This window comes from Apium graveolens, chromosome 1 (assembly GCF_009905375.1).
Source record: "Apium graveolens cultivar Ventura chromosome 1, ASM990537v1, whole genome shotgun sequence".
Classification (NCBI taxonomy): domain Eukaryota; kingdom Viridiplantae; phylum Streptophyta; class Magnoliopsida; order Apiales; family Apiaceae; genus Apium; species Apium graveolens.
This window is the reverse complement of record NC_133647.1, coordinates 64,119,505-64,131,405: the sequence shown is the minus strand read 5'-3', so window position 1 is coordinate 64,131,405 and position 11,901 is coordinate 64,119,505. Positions and strand designations below refer to the sequence as shown.

Sequence of the window (11,901 nt, the reverse complement as noted above, 5' to 3'; positions counted from 1 at the left end):
GTATTTGTGTAGTTTATGTACTTACCATCAGTGGTCATTAGGACTCATTGATTAAGACGTGTTACTTATTGTTTCCGGTTGTGTTTCAGGTACTTTAGCGAGCATTTATGCAAACACGTTCTCGTACTCGCGAGAGGACTTTAGATATGGCTGAGGAGACAGACTTAGTTCTTGATATTCCCGAGAAGATAGATTTTGAAGATTCGGATAAAGAGAGTGAGAAGAAAGAACCGATAATCATTGGTGATCGTATAGTTCCGGCAGATCCAGCTCTTATGGACTTTTCTCGGCCTAAAATTGATGACATTCAGTCAAGCATCCTTCACCGGCTATTCAGGTTTACACTTTTGAAATCAAGCCGGGCACTATTCAGATGGTGCAAAATTCTGTTTTTCGGAGGTGGTGCGACTGAAGACCCCAACATGCACATCAGGAATTTTGTCGAGATCTGTAGTACTTTCAAATATAATGGTGTGACTGATGAGGCTATCAAGCTGAGGCTTTTCCTATTCTCTTTGAGGGATAAAGCTAATGACTGGTTACATTCTGAACCAGCTGGGTCCATCACTACTTGGCATGATCTTGCGCAAAAGTTTCTAGTGAAGTTCTATCAAATGGCAAAGATTACAACTATGAGGAGTGCTCTTACTCAGTTTGCGCAACAACCAACAGAATCTATGTGCGAAGCTTGGGAGCGCTATAAGGAGATGTTGAGAAAGTGTCCACATCATGGTATGCCTGACTGGATGGTGATCACTGGTTTCTATAATGGTTTGGGGGCCCAATCTCGTCGAATGCTCGATGCAGCAGCACTATAGCTGTAAATGAGCATCAAAACCCAACTCAAAGGATGATCCCTGGGAGGGTAGCATGTATTCTGGAAGTCGATGCAGCTACAGCTATTGCAGCGCAGCTCTAAGCGCTGTCTTTGAAGGTCGATTCTTTAGCCACCTATGGACTCAATCAGATAGGTATGGTCTGTGAGTTTTGTGTAGGTTCTCATGCTACGAATCAGTGTTCTCTTATCAATGAATCTGTTCAGTATGTGAACAATTATCAGCGACCGCAGCAGCCTGTGCCAGCTACCTATCATCCTAACAACAGAAATCATCCCAATTTCAGCTGGAGCAATACTCAGAATGCTATTCAGCAACCATATCAGCAAGGCATGAGTAAACAGTTTAATCCACCTGGATTTCAGCAACCACATCATTATGCTCAAAGGCAATCATATCCTCAACGAGGAGGTGCTGCTCCACCTTCTAGTGCTGATTTCGAGGAGCTCAAGCTATTGTGCAAAAGTCAGGCTGTTTCTATCAAGACCTTGGAAAATCAAATCAGTCAAATAGCCAATGCAGTGCTCAACCATCAACCTGGCACACTTCCCAGCGATACTGAAGTTTCTGGCAGGAAGGAAGCTAAAGAGCAAGTCAAAGCTATTACTTTAAGGTCTGGAAAAGTTGCTGATGCTGAAAAAGCAAAAGACGGAGAAGCTGAAGTTGTTGATGAAGAGAAGCAAAAGGAGAAAGTGGCGGAACCAAGGAAGACTACTGTTGAACACACTCTTCCTGAGGGTAATACAGGGGAGAAACAGCTCTATCCTCCACCACCTTTCCTTAAGAGATTGCAACAACAAAAGCTGGATAAGCAGCTCGGTAAGTTTCTGGAGGTGTTCAAGAAACTTCACATCAATATACCTTTCGCTGAGGCTCTGGAGCAAATGCCTAGTTATGCAAAATTCATGAAGAGTATTCTTTCAAGGAAGGTGAAACTGGATGACCTTGAGACCGTTGCGCTAACGGAAGAGTGCAGTGCAGTGCTACAACAAAAATTACCTCCAAAGCTTAAAGATCCAGATAGCTTCACCATTCCTTGCACCATTGGCAAGTTGTCTTTTGACAAATGCCTGTGCGATTTGGGAGCAAGCATCAATCTGATGTCGTTGTCTATCTTCAAAAAGTTGAATTTGCCTGATCCAAAGCCCACCTACATGTCTCTACAATTGGCTGATTGTTCTATTACATATCCACGAGGCATAGTGGAAGACGTGTTAGTAAAGGTGGATAAGCTCTTCTTCCCTGCAGACTTTGTCATTTTGGATTTCGAGAAAGATAAGAAGATTCCCATAATCTTGGGAAGACCTTTCTTGGCTACAAGCCGTACCTTGATAGATGTGCAGAAAGGTGAACTTACTATGAGGGTGCAGGATCAGGATGTGACATTCAGTGTATTCAAGGCGATGAAATTCCATACAGAAGACGAGGAGTGAGGTGGATTTGATTGATTCTGCGGTAACTTCAGAACTTGATCATATGCTAATGTCTGACGCCTTAGAGAAAGCCTTAGTGGGGGAGTTTGACAGTGATGATGAGGATGGCAATGAGCAACTACAATATCTAAATGCTTCTCCTTGGAGGTGAAAGCTAGACATGCCATTTGAATCTCTTGGTACTTCTGATCTCAAGAATGCTGAAGGAAAGCTCAAACCATCTATTGAGGAAGCACCTACTTTGGAGCTTAAACCATTGCCTGAACACTTGAGGTATGCTTTTTTAGGTGATGCATCTACTTTACCTGTTATTATTGCATCTGACCTTTTAGGTAGTGAGGAGGACAAGCTCTTGAGGATCTTGAGAGAATTCAAATCGGCTATCGGGTGGACTATAGGAGATATAAAAGGGATCAGTCCTTCGTACTACATGCATAAAATTCTGCAAGAGGAAGGTAGTAAGTCGACTGTTGAGCAATAGGGACGACTTAATCCTATCATGAAAGAAGTGGTGAAGAAAGAAATTCTGAAGTGGCTAGATGCAGGAATCATATATCCTATTTCTAACAGTTCTTGGGTGAAACCCATGCAATGTTTACCTAAGAAAGGAGGTATCACTGTGGTAGCAAATGAGAAGAATGAGCTCATCCCCACTCGAACAATCACATGATGGAGGGTATGCATGGATTACAGAAAGTTAAACATGGCCACGAGAAAGGATCACTTCCCTCTTCCATTTATTGATTAGATACTTGACAGGTTGGCCGGTCATGAGTATTATTGTCTTCTGGATGGCTATTCGGGATATAATCAGATTTGTATTGCACCAGAAGATCAAAAAAAGACTACCTTCACTTGTCCATTTGGCACGTTTGCTTTTCGCAGAGTATCGTTTGGCTTATGTGGTACACCAGCCACTTTTCAGAGATGTATGATGGCTATATTCTCTGATATGATTGGAAATAATGTCGAAGTGTTCATGGACGACTTCTTCGTCTTTGGACATTCGTATGATAAATGTGTGAATAATCTTCGTGCAGTGCTCAAATGGTGTGTGGAAACTAATTTGGTGCTCAATTGGAAAAAATGTCACTTTATGGTGCGTGAAGGCATTATTCTTGGGCATAAAGTCTCTAGCAAGGGTCTTGAGGTGGACAAAGCCAAGGTGGGAGTCATTGAAAATCTTCCACCACCTATTTCTGTGAAAGGAATCCGTAGTTTTCTTGGTCATGTGGGTTTTTATCGGCGTTTCATCAAGGACTTCTCGAAGATATCTAAGCCGTTGTGCAACTTGATCGAGAAGGATGTGCCTTTCAAATTTGATGATGAATGCTTGACAGCATTCGAGACTCTCAAGAAGAGTTTGGTAACTGCACCAGTTATTACATCACCTGATTGTACGGTACCTTTTGAGATGATGTGTGATGCGAGTGATTATGCGGTGGGAGCAGTTCTTGGGCAGCGCAAGAATAATGTTTTTTATATGGTCTACTATGCTAGTAAGACTCTAAATGGAGCTCAAATGAACTACACCACTACTGAGAAGGAGCTCTTGGCTATAGTCTTTGGTTTCGAAAAATTTCAATCTTATCTGCTTGGGACAAAGATGACAGTATTCACTGATCATGCTGCCATTCGCTATTTGGTCTCAAAGAAGGATTCGAAGCCTATAATTATTCGTTGGGTGCTCTTACTACAGGAATTTGAGTTAGAGATCAAAGATCGAAAAGGTATTGAGAATCTAGTAGCTGACTATCTCTCTAGATTGGAGAATCCCGATTCTACTTCACATGATAAGACATTGATCAACGAATCTTTTCCGGATGAGCAGTTGTTCGCAGTTCAGGAGGAAGAGCCATGGTTCACAGATATTGTGAACTATCTTGTCAGCAATATAATGCCTCCTAATATGAATACAACTCAAAAGAAGAAGTTTCTGCATGAGGTGAAGTGGTACATGTGGGATGAACCATATTTGTTTAAATAAGGAGCTGACCAAATCATCAGGAGATGTATCCCATTCTGTGAGACAGAGGGGATATTACGAGACTGCCATTCCACAGTTTATGGTGGACATTATGGTGGTGAAAAGACAGCAGCTCGTATTCTGCAAGCAGGTTTTTTTCTGGCCTACTTTGTTTAAGGATGCACATCAGTTCATTTTAAGGTGTGATCGTTGCCAAAGAGTGGGGAATCGTACGAGGAAGGATGAGATGTCGTTAGATGTGATGCTGGAAGTCGAGGTCTTTGATGTTTGGGGAACCGATTTCATGGTACCATTTGTCTCGTCCTTCCATAATCAATACATCTTGCTGGCAGTCGATTATGTTTTAAAATGGGTAGAAGTCAAGGCTCTACCGACGAATGATGCAAAGGTAGTGTTGAATTTTCTTCATAAGCAGATTTTCACAAAGTTTGGAACGCCACGAGTAATCATAAGTGATGAAGGGTCGCATTTCTGTAATCGTAAGTTCACTTTTATGATGCAGCGCTACAATGTGAATCATCGTGTTGCTACTGCCTACCATCCGCAAATGAATGGTCAAGCTGAAGTGTCTAATCGAGAGATCAAGGGCATTCTAGAGAAAGTTGTTTGTCCGTCAAGGAAGGATTGGTCTTTAAAGCTCGATGAAGCTGTTTGGGCTTATAGAATAACATACAAGACTCCACTTGGGATGTCCCCGTTTCAACTTGTTTATGGTAAGGGATGTCATTTACCTGCGGAGCTTGAGCATAAGGCTTATTGGGCGTTGAAGAAGTTGAACCTTGATTTAGATGCAGCTGGGAAGAAGCGAATGCTTCAGTTAAATGAACTTGATGAATTTCGACTCCAAGTGTACGAGAACAATAAAATGTACAAGGAAAAAGTGAAAAGGTGGCACGACAGGAAGCTATATCCTAAGTCATTTGTGCCGGGGCAACAAGTTCTTTTATTTAACTCTCGTCTCCGACTTTTTCCTGGAAAGTTGAAATCAAGGTGGTCTGGACCTTTTATTGTCAAAACTGTGTTTCCATATGGAGCGGTGGAGATTTTTGAGAATGATCCGGGCCAAGCATTCAAGGTTAACGGTTAGCGATTGAAGCATTACTATGGGGACACGGCAAACCGGGAAGTGGTTAGTGCCGTTTTATTGTCAACTTGATCGACGTACTCTACGTTAAGCTAATGACGTAAACAAAGCACTTCTTGGGAGGCAACCCAATATTTGTGACTATAGGAACCCTTTGAAGTTAGTAACCTATCCAAAACCACAAAAAAATCAGAAAAATTGGGCAAGAAAAAATATTTTCCAGAAACCCTCTGGGCGCCCGCTCAGCTTTGTTGGGCGGCCGCTCAGGATGCTGGGCGCCCGCACAGCTTTGTTGAGCGGCCGCTCAGCCCCCTACTGTTGGAAAAATTTTTTGCCTTCAAAAAATTAAAAAAAAATCAGAAAAATTCAAAAAACAAAAATACAACCCACAACCCACGATTTCTTTTCCCATAACCCACGTTTTTTCCTCACAACCCCACTCCTATTCAATTTTTAACCCTAATTCTGACCCTATATATACATACAACTCCTCCATATACACTCCCACATACTTTCAACTTTAAAACTCTCTCCTACACTCAAAACACAACTCTTAAACACTTTTTCTCAATTTTAATGGCACCCAAGAGATCCCGAACTATTGATAGCAGCATCACCGTTCCTACTGCTGATTCTTCGAGGGGAACTGCTGCGAGACCTCGTTTGTGTGATAGGGCTGCTGAGGAGGAATATACTAGGCTTTTGGCTAAAGCCGATTTTGAAGGAGAGTAGATTCTTACCATCGGGGAGGGATGGTGAGTTGTTGCCGATGATTGCTGAAAAGGGGTGGATTTCTTTTTGTGAGTCACCGGAGGCGGTTCCGATGAGCGTGGTTTGCGAGTTTTATGCGAACGCAAAGGCTGAAAAGAATGGGTTTACTGTTGTTCGTGGGCTTACAGTTGATTATCAGGCCGCAATGATTCGTCGTATGATTGGACAGCGACAGCGGAAGCCCACGGAGGAGAATTGGAATGAGAAGACCCCCGGGGACTTTGATTTGGATTTGATTTATGCTACTCTCTGTCAGCCGGGCACGTTTTGGAAGTTCAAGACTGGAACTAACGAGTATCGTTCTTTTCCGGCAATGGCGATGAATAGGTATGCCCGTGCATGAAATGCCTTTATTTGTGCTAATATTCTGCCTACTTTACATGCACATGAGATTACAGTTGAGCGAGTAAGGTTGTTATGGGGTATTTTGAATGATGAGTATTATGTGGACCTTGGTGAGTTCATCTACCAAGGGATTTTGAAGTTTTTGAGGGGAGCGAAGCACAGGAACATCCCTTATGCATCTACTGTCACGAAGCTATGCCGAGAAGTGGGAGTTTATTGGCCTTCTCACGAGCAGCTGCAGATGTCGACCGCTTCTATTGATTCAGCGACTCTGAATGCGATGCAGGAGTGGACGGGTGGAGAGCCTGAGGAGCATGGGTTGGGTTATCGTCTTCCAGGAGGACGTCCAGCAGCTGGTGCTACCATGGCTAGGCCGGGTCGTGATGAGGCAGGCTCTTCTAGAGCTCAGGAGGGTGCTGGGATGGCTGATGCCCAGTATAGAAGGCTGTCAAGAAGGATGGATGCGATGTATGAGTCGTAGAGTAGGTTCGCTCAGGAGCTCACCCTTGCACTTGGGACTGCTTTCAGAGGCCTTGGAGCTGACATCCAGTGGCCCGTTTTTGGTGAGGACTCTGCTTATCCGCCTCCTGATACTCCACCCTCTGAGGGTGATGATGATGATTTCTCCGAGTAGGTATACCCTGTGTTCCTTTCTACTACCTTCACTGGGGACAGTGAAGATTTTAAGTTTGGGGTGGTAGTTAAGGAATATTTTTGTGTGTGTGTCATGTAGTTGCATATTCATGATAGTTTAGTTCATATAATTGCATATTTTTTGCCATATAGTTTTATTTTTATTTTATAGCTTTATTTATCATGTCATTTAGCTCATGCATATACCATGGTCCCTTTTACGTTGCTTTACCGATTGATTTGTGATATTGATGCAAGTGTAGTGATAACGTTAGAGTGATAATTGAGTCTTGTAGGTTGACATGCATGCTAGAAACACTTGTAATTTCACTAAGTTTTAGAGTATGCTTAAGGACTAGATTGTTGTCATGGTTTGATGTTTTTGAGGTTAATCTATTGATTATGCTTAGAATTTATGATAGGTTCTTAATGATAAAAGGCATGAAAAGAAAAATTGGAGTAAAAAATTGGAATTCATTGCTAATTGTGGCTAGGCGTCAAATGGCTAGTAGCTGGCTCGTATTTTTATGCGAGTAGTCTAGGGTTGAGCAAGATAGATCGAAATGCACTTGCTCAGAAATTTGAAAAAAAAGAGAGAAAAAAAATATAGAGAAAAAGAAAAAAAATTTAGATAAAAAAAAGAGTTAATGCATAATTGATCACGAGTGGGCTCTTTGGTATTCGAGTTATTAAGTTTTTAGGGGACTTTGTGCCTAGTGACCTAAGGCTTTTATATTCTGGGATCTGCTAACCTAACGCTCGCTAAATGGATGCCATTACATAAGTTTTTTGTGGACCTCACTCATCGCACGGTCAAATAAGCATTTGTTGTTGTGTTGAATAAAAAACACGATTCCGTAATAAGCTCCAGTGATCTTGAAGTGTTATAAGTCATTTTGTGCCTAGAATTTATTCTTCGTATAATCATGTGATTTCCTTGTGGATAGTTGAGTTATGATAATTGATCTAGTTTCAAAGCATATCTGTTAAGCATCCGCACACACCACGTTTCTAGTTGTATGTTAGTTTGCATGATTTGATTGATCTTTATTCGCCTAACTGCATTTGTTAAGATGTTATGAGTTGGTTGGTTTAGTCATTGTGAGGGGGATCGCTGCATTTCATGTAGATTGCAGTCATGCCTGTTTTTATTTTGTTTTTGAGTCTGTGACGCTTGAGGACAAGCATCATTTTAAGTTTGGGGGTGTGATAAGTGGCATTTTATACCACTTATAACGTCCTATAATGGCTTGAATTGATGACTTGAAATCAAGTATTTTGTGTATTTGATGCGTTTTTCTAGTATTTATGCATTTCAGGGTATTACTTGCATTTATGGAGAGATTTCATCAGGAATAAGCCTAGGTATGTGCTTGGCATTGGAAGTGGGAAGTTGGAGCATAACGCAGCAGAAAACGGGAGCAAAATAAGCATTTTTCCAGCAAGGTGCTGGGCGCCCGCTCAGCCTGGCTGGGCGGCCGCTCAGGAAGCTGGGCGCCCGCTCAGGATTGCTAGGCGGCCGCTCAGGGTCGTAAATTAAAACACTGATTTTTAGAGTTATGTTTCGGTTGGACTTCTGACTTCTGATATAGCTGGGACTTGTGGGGCTTCTATATAAGTAGTTTTCAGAGACGTTTCACATGTGATAAATCGTGGTATCAATCAAGGAGCAAGGAGAGAAGGAAGAAGACCATTTTAGCACATCGCAACGAAGAAGAGGAAACATAGTTTTCTTGTGATTCTTTTATTCGTTGTATCAGTGGATGCTAGTTTTCTTTACTTTGAATCTTATTACTCTTGTGACGTACTCTGGTTTTAATAAGTATTTTTATTAGTTATTCTTGTGTGTTATTATCATGTTTTTATATGAACCCATGGTGACGATGAGTTCTGTCATGGGCTAATCGTGATCATGGGATCGTAACGGATTTACTATGGAATTCTTTAGTTCGTTATTTAATATCTTAGTGTGTGATGATTGTATGGTATCTAGCATAGGTTGCGCTTATTCGTCTTATGTGTGTCGCGAACATATAAGATAGGTTGTTAATCTCTTGTGAAGTGACAGTGAATCTTGAGATTTAGAACTTTCTATGCTAGCATAGGTTCATGTATGTGTATGCATGATTCGTAGGTAACTCTAACCGTTTTACTTGCCCTGTGTAATCATAAGGAATAACTTGTGCTTAAATCGTTATGTTGTCAAATTCTGTAGACATATAGGGTCTCAACATAATTGATGCCTATTCAACTTCTATCTTAATTATGGATGTTTGGTAGAATGGTATTAGTACAACGAAAGTTGGCTTTTATCAGTTTCGTGTTGTTCGATTAATATCATCACCGTTATATGCTAAGGGTAATAACAATAACTATTGAAGGAAGTAGTAATGAAGTTATGATCTCATGTGTGTTTAATATCATTAATTCAAGTGTCAATTAAGTGTTTAATTCTCGTAGTTAATTCTAGTTAATAATTAGTTAATCAAATCTAAGTGTTGTTGTCTTGACATTGAGAAGTAATCATACATTGGTGAGTATGTGTTAATTGAACATAATTAGTCTGAGTCTCTGTGGGAACGAACTAGAATTTATTCTATATTACTTGCGAACACGTATACTTGCGTGAATTATTAGCGCGTGTTTTGTGCCTAACATAAACAAATCTCAATCACTCGTGCTCATATGCATAAACAAATAAATTATTCATTTATTAGGTAACAACAAAAATATATCGTCAACAATTACGGCAAAAAACAGTTTTATAGCACATTCTAGAGTATGCTTGTGCATTCCACAGACTATAGAGCTAGTTATTTATTAAAACATTTTCATCCTCATTTTAATTAGCATTAATTTATTCATACAATTTGTTTAGCAAACATAATAATGTCATATTTTCTTAAAAGGTGAAAATTCTGGCCACCAATTCATCATTATTTTTGACAATCTCTCTTCTTTTTCAATAATTTCAATTCTACAATTCTATTTAAATATTTTTTTATCGCTATATGATTAATTCAATTGGGAGAGGTGTTGATATTGTTTTCTGTTTCATTTCACAATTTTTTCAGTTTATAAATGTTATTTACACGATTATTTCAGTTGATAAATATTATTTACGCAAATATATTTTTTAGATATATTGCAAGGATATGTTTAACAAATTAAACATTAAACATATGAATTGAACTCATTTTTTGTCAATTACTCCTCTAACCGCAATTTTGTATATAAAACTTTAATATAAAAAATTAGTTTAATATTACCCGGCGTCGGTTTATGGTGACCCCTCGCAATTTAAACTTTGGAAAATTAAAAAATATAACTAAATATAAGTTCTTTTAATATCTGTTAAATTGAAAATCACAATGTTACAGCTTAATACTTACTATCTGCGAAATATAAAAAATAGAGCACTAAAATACATCAATTATTCTGCTAAAAGAAAAGCTTTATTAAAAATTCATTTTAATATTACTCAGCGGCGCCTTGTGAATATGCCTCATAGTTTATATACTGTAAAATTAGAATATTTCTTTTCTCAATAAAGATCGGTAATAAATGCTTTATAATTTTGTAAAATTACATAATACATAATGTTATTTTAGCATTCTATTTGACATATAACTACGACTGAAAATATGGATATAGAATATTTCAGTACACTTAAATCTCAATAATTTAATATTTGATAAAATAATAACCTTGACTAATTAATTATTTTCTGCAGTCCCGACTCGGACCCTTTAATATAAATTAATAATTCACTAAATTTATAAGATAATAATTTTTATTAAAATATATAGGTCATATATAATATATAATTAACAATTACATCTTATTTTAAAATTATATATATATTCTAATATTTATTTTAAAATAAACTTTAATGCAACTGATACCTATTGAAAGTATTTTATCCATGAATTTCATTTGTATATTTCTTAGTGTATTATGGAGGAGTTGTAGTGTACTATCTACGTATTAATGTCCTTGTCTTCTAAAGAAATCAATTATTGAGACTGGATTAACCTTAATATTGTCATCTTTCGGTTCATTTTTTTCTCGTTGTTTCCAATAGAATTATAAAATTGCTAAATATTCATTCATCATCCAACAATTCTGTCACTGCTTCATTTTTTTCAGCATAATAAATAACAATTTTGCCATTCAATGCATCATGATAATCAATAACTTTTTCGACATATATATTTGTAAATATTTTTAAAAATGTTAAAAATCATACATATTAGTAAATTAATAAATTTAAAATATATAAATTAATAAATTATTAATTTATCGATTAAATAATATTTTATTAATTAATATTTTTTTCAGGTTTCAAGTGTATTAATTTATCGAGATTTATCTATATGTGGTATTTTAACTTTTCACGTATCAAAATAAAAAGAAAATAACGTAATAAAAGAAAATAACGTAGGAATAATGTTAGTGATAAAACATAATTTAAATATAAAATATCAAAAAATTTAGAAAGACAAATATATTTTCATTTTTTTTAAAAAGATAATTGTTGTGTTGGAAATTTACAAATATATATTTTCTAACACACAAGAGTATGAAATGTTTATAAATTATTAGAGTGATTTTATAAAGTCCAAGAGTTGTAATTTATCATTAATTTTTCTTTAAAAAAACTCTATACAAAAGGTGATTACTTTTGTATATTATCGTTAATTTTTTTAATTTTTTTTTTGAATAAAAGTTTACCATTTGTATTTTTAGTTAAAAAAGTGTGTTTTAAAAATATGTGCAGATATTTCCTTTACATGCCTATAGATAACAAGA

The 11,901-nt window shown here is 37.7% G+C and overlaps 1 non-coding gene across 1 annotated transcript; it reads right to left on the bottom strand.

Moving 5' to 3' along the window:
• Positions 1-629: 629 nt before the first annotated feature.
• Positions 630-736, bottom strand: LOC141680264 (small nucleolar RNA R71). The gene has a single exon (XR_012558299.1). It is a non-coding gene; the product is annotated as a small nucleolar RNA R71 (small nucleolar RNA).
• Between the last annotated feature and the right edge of the window lie 11,165 nt (positions 737-11,901).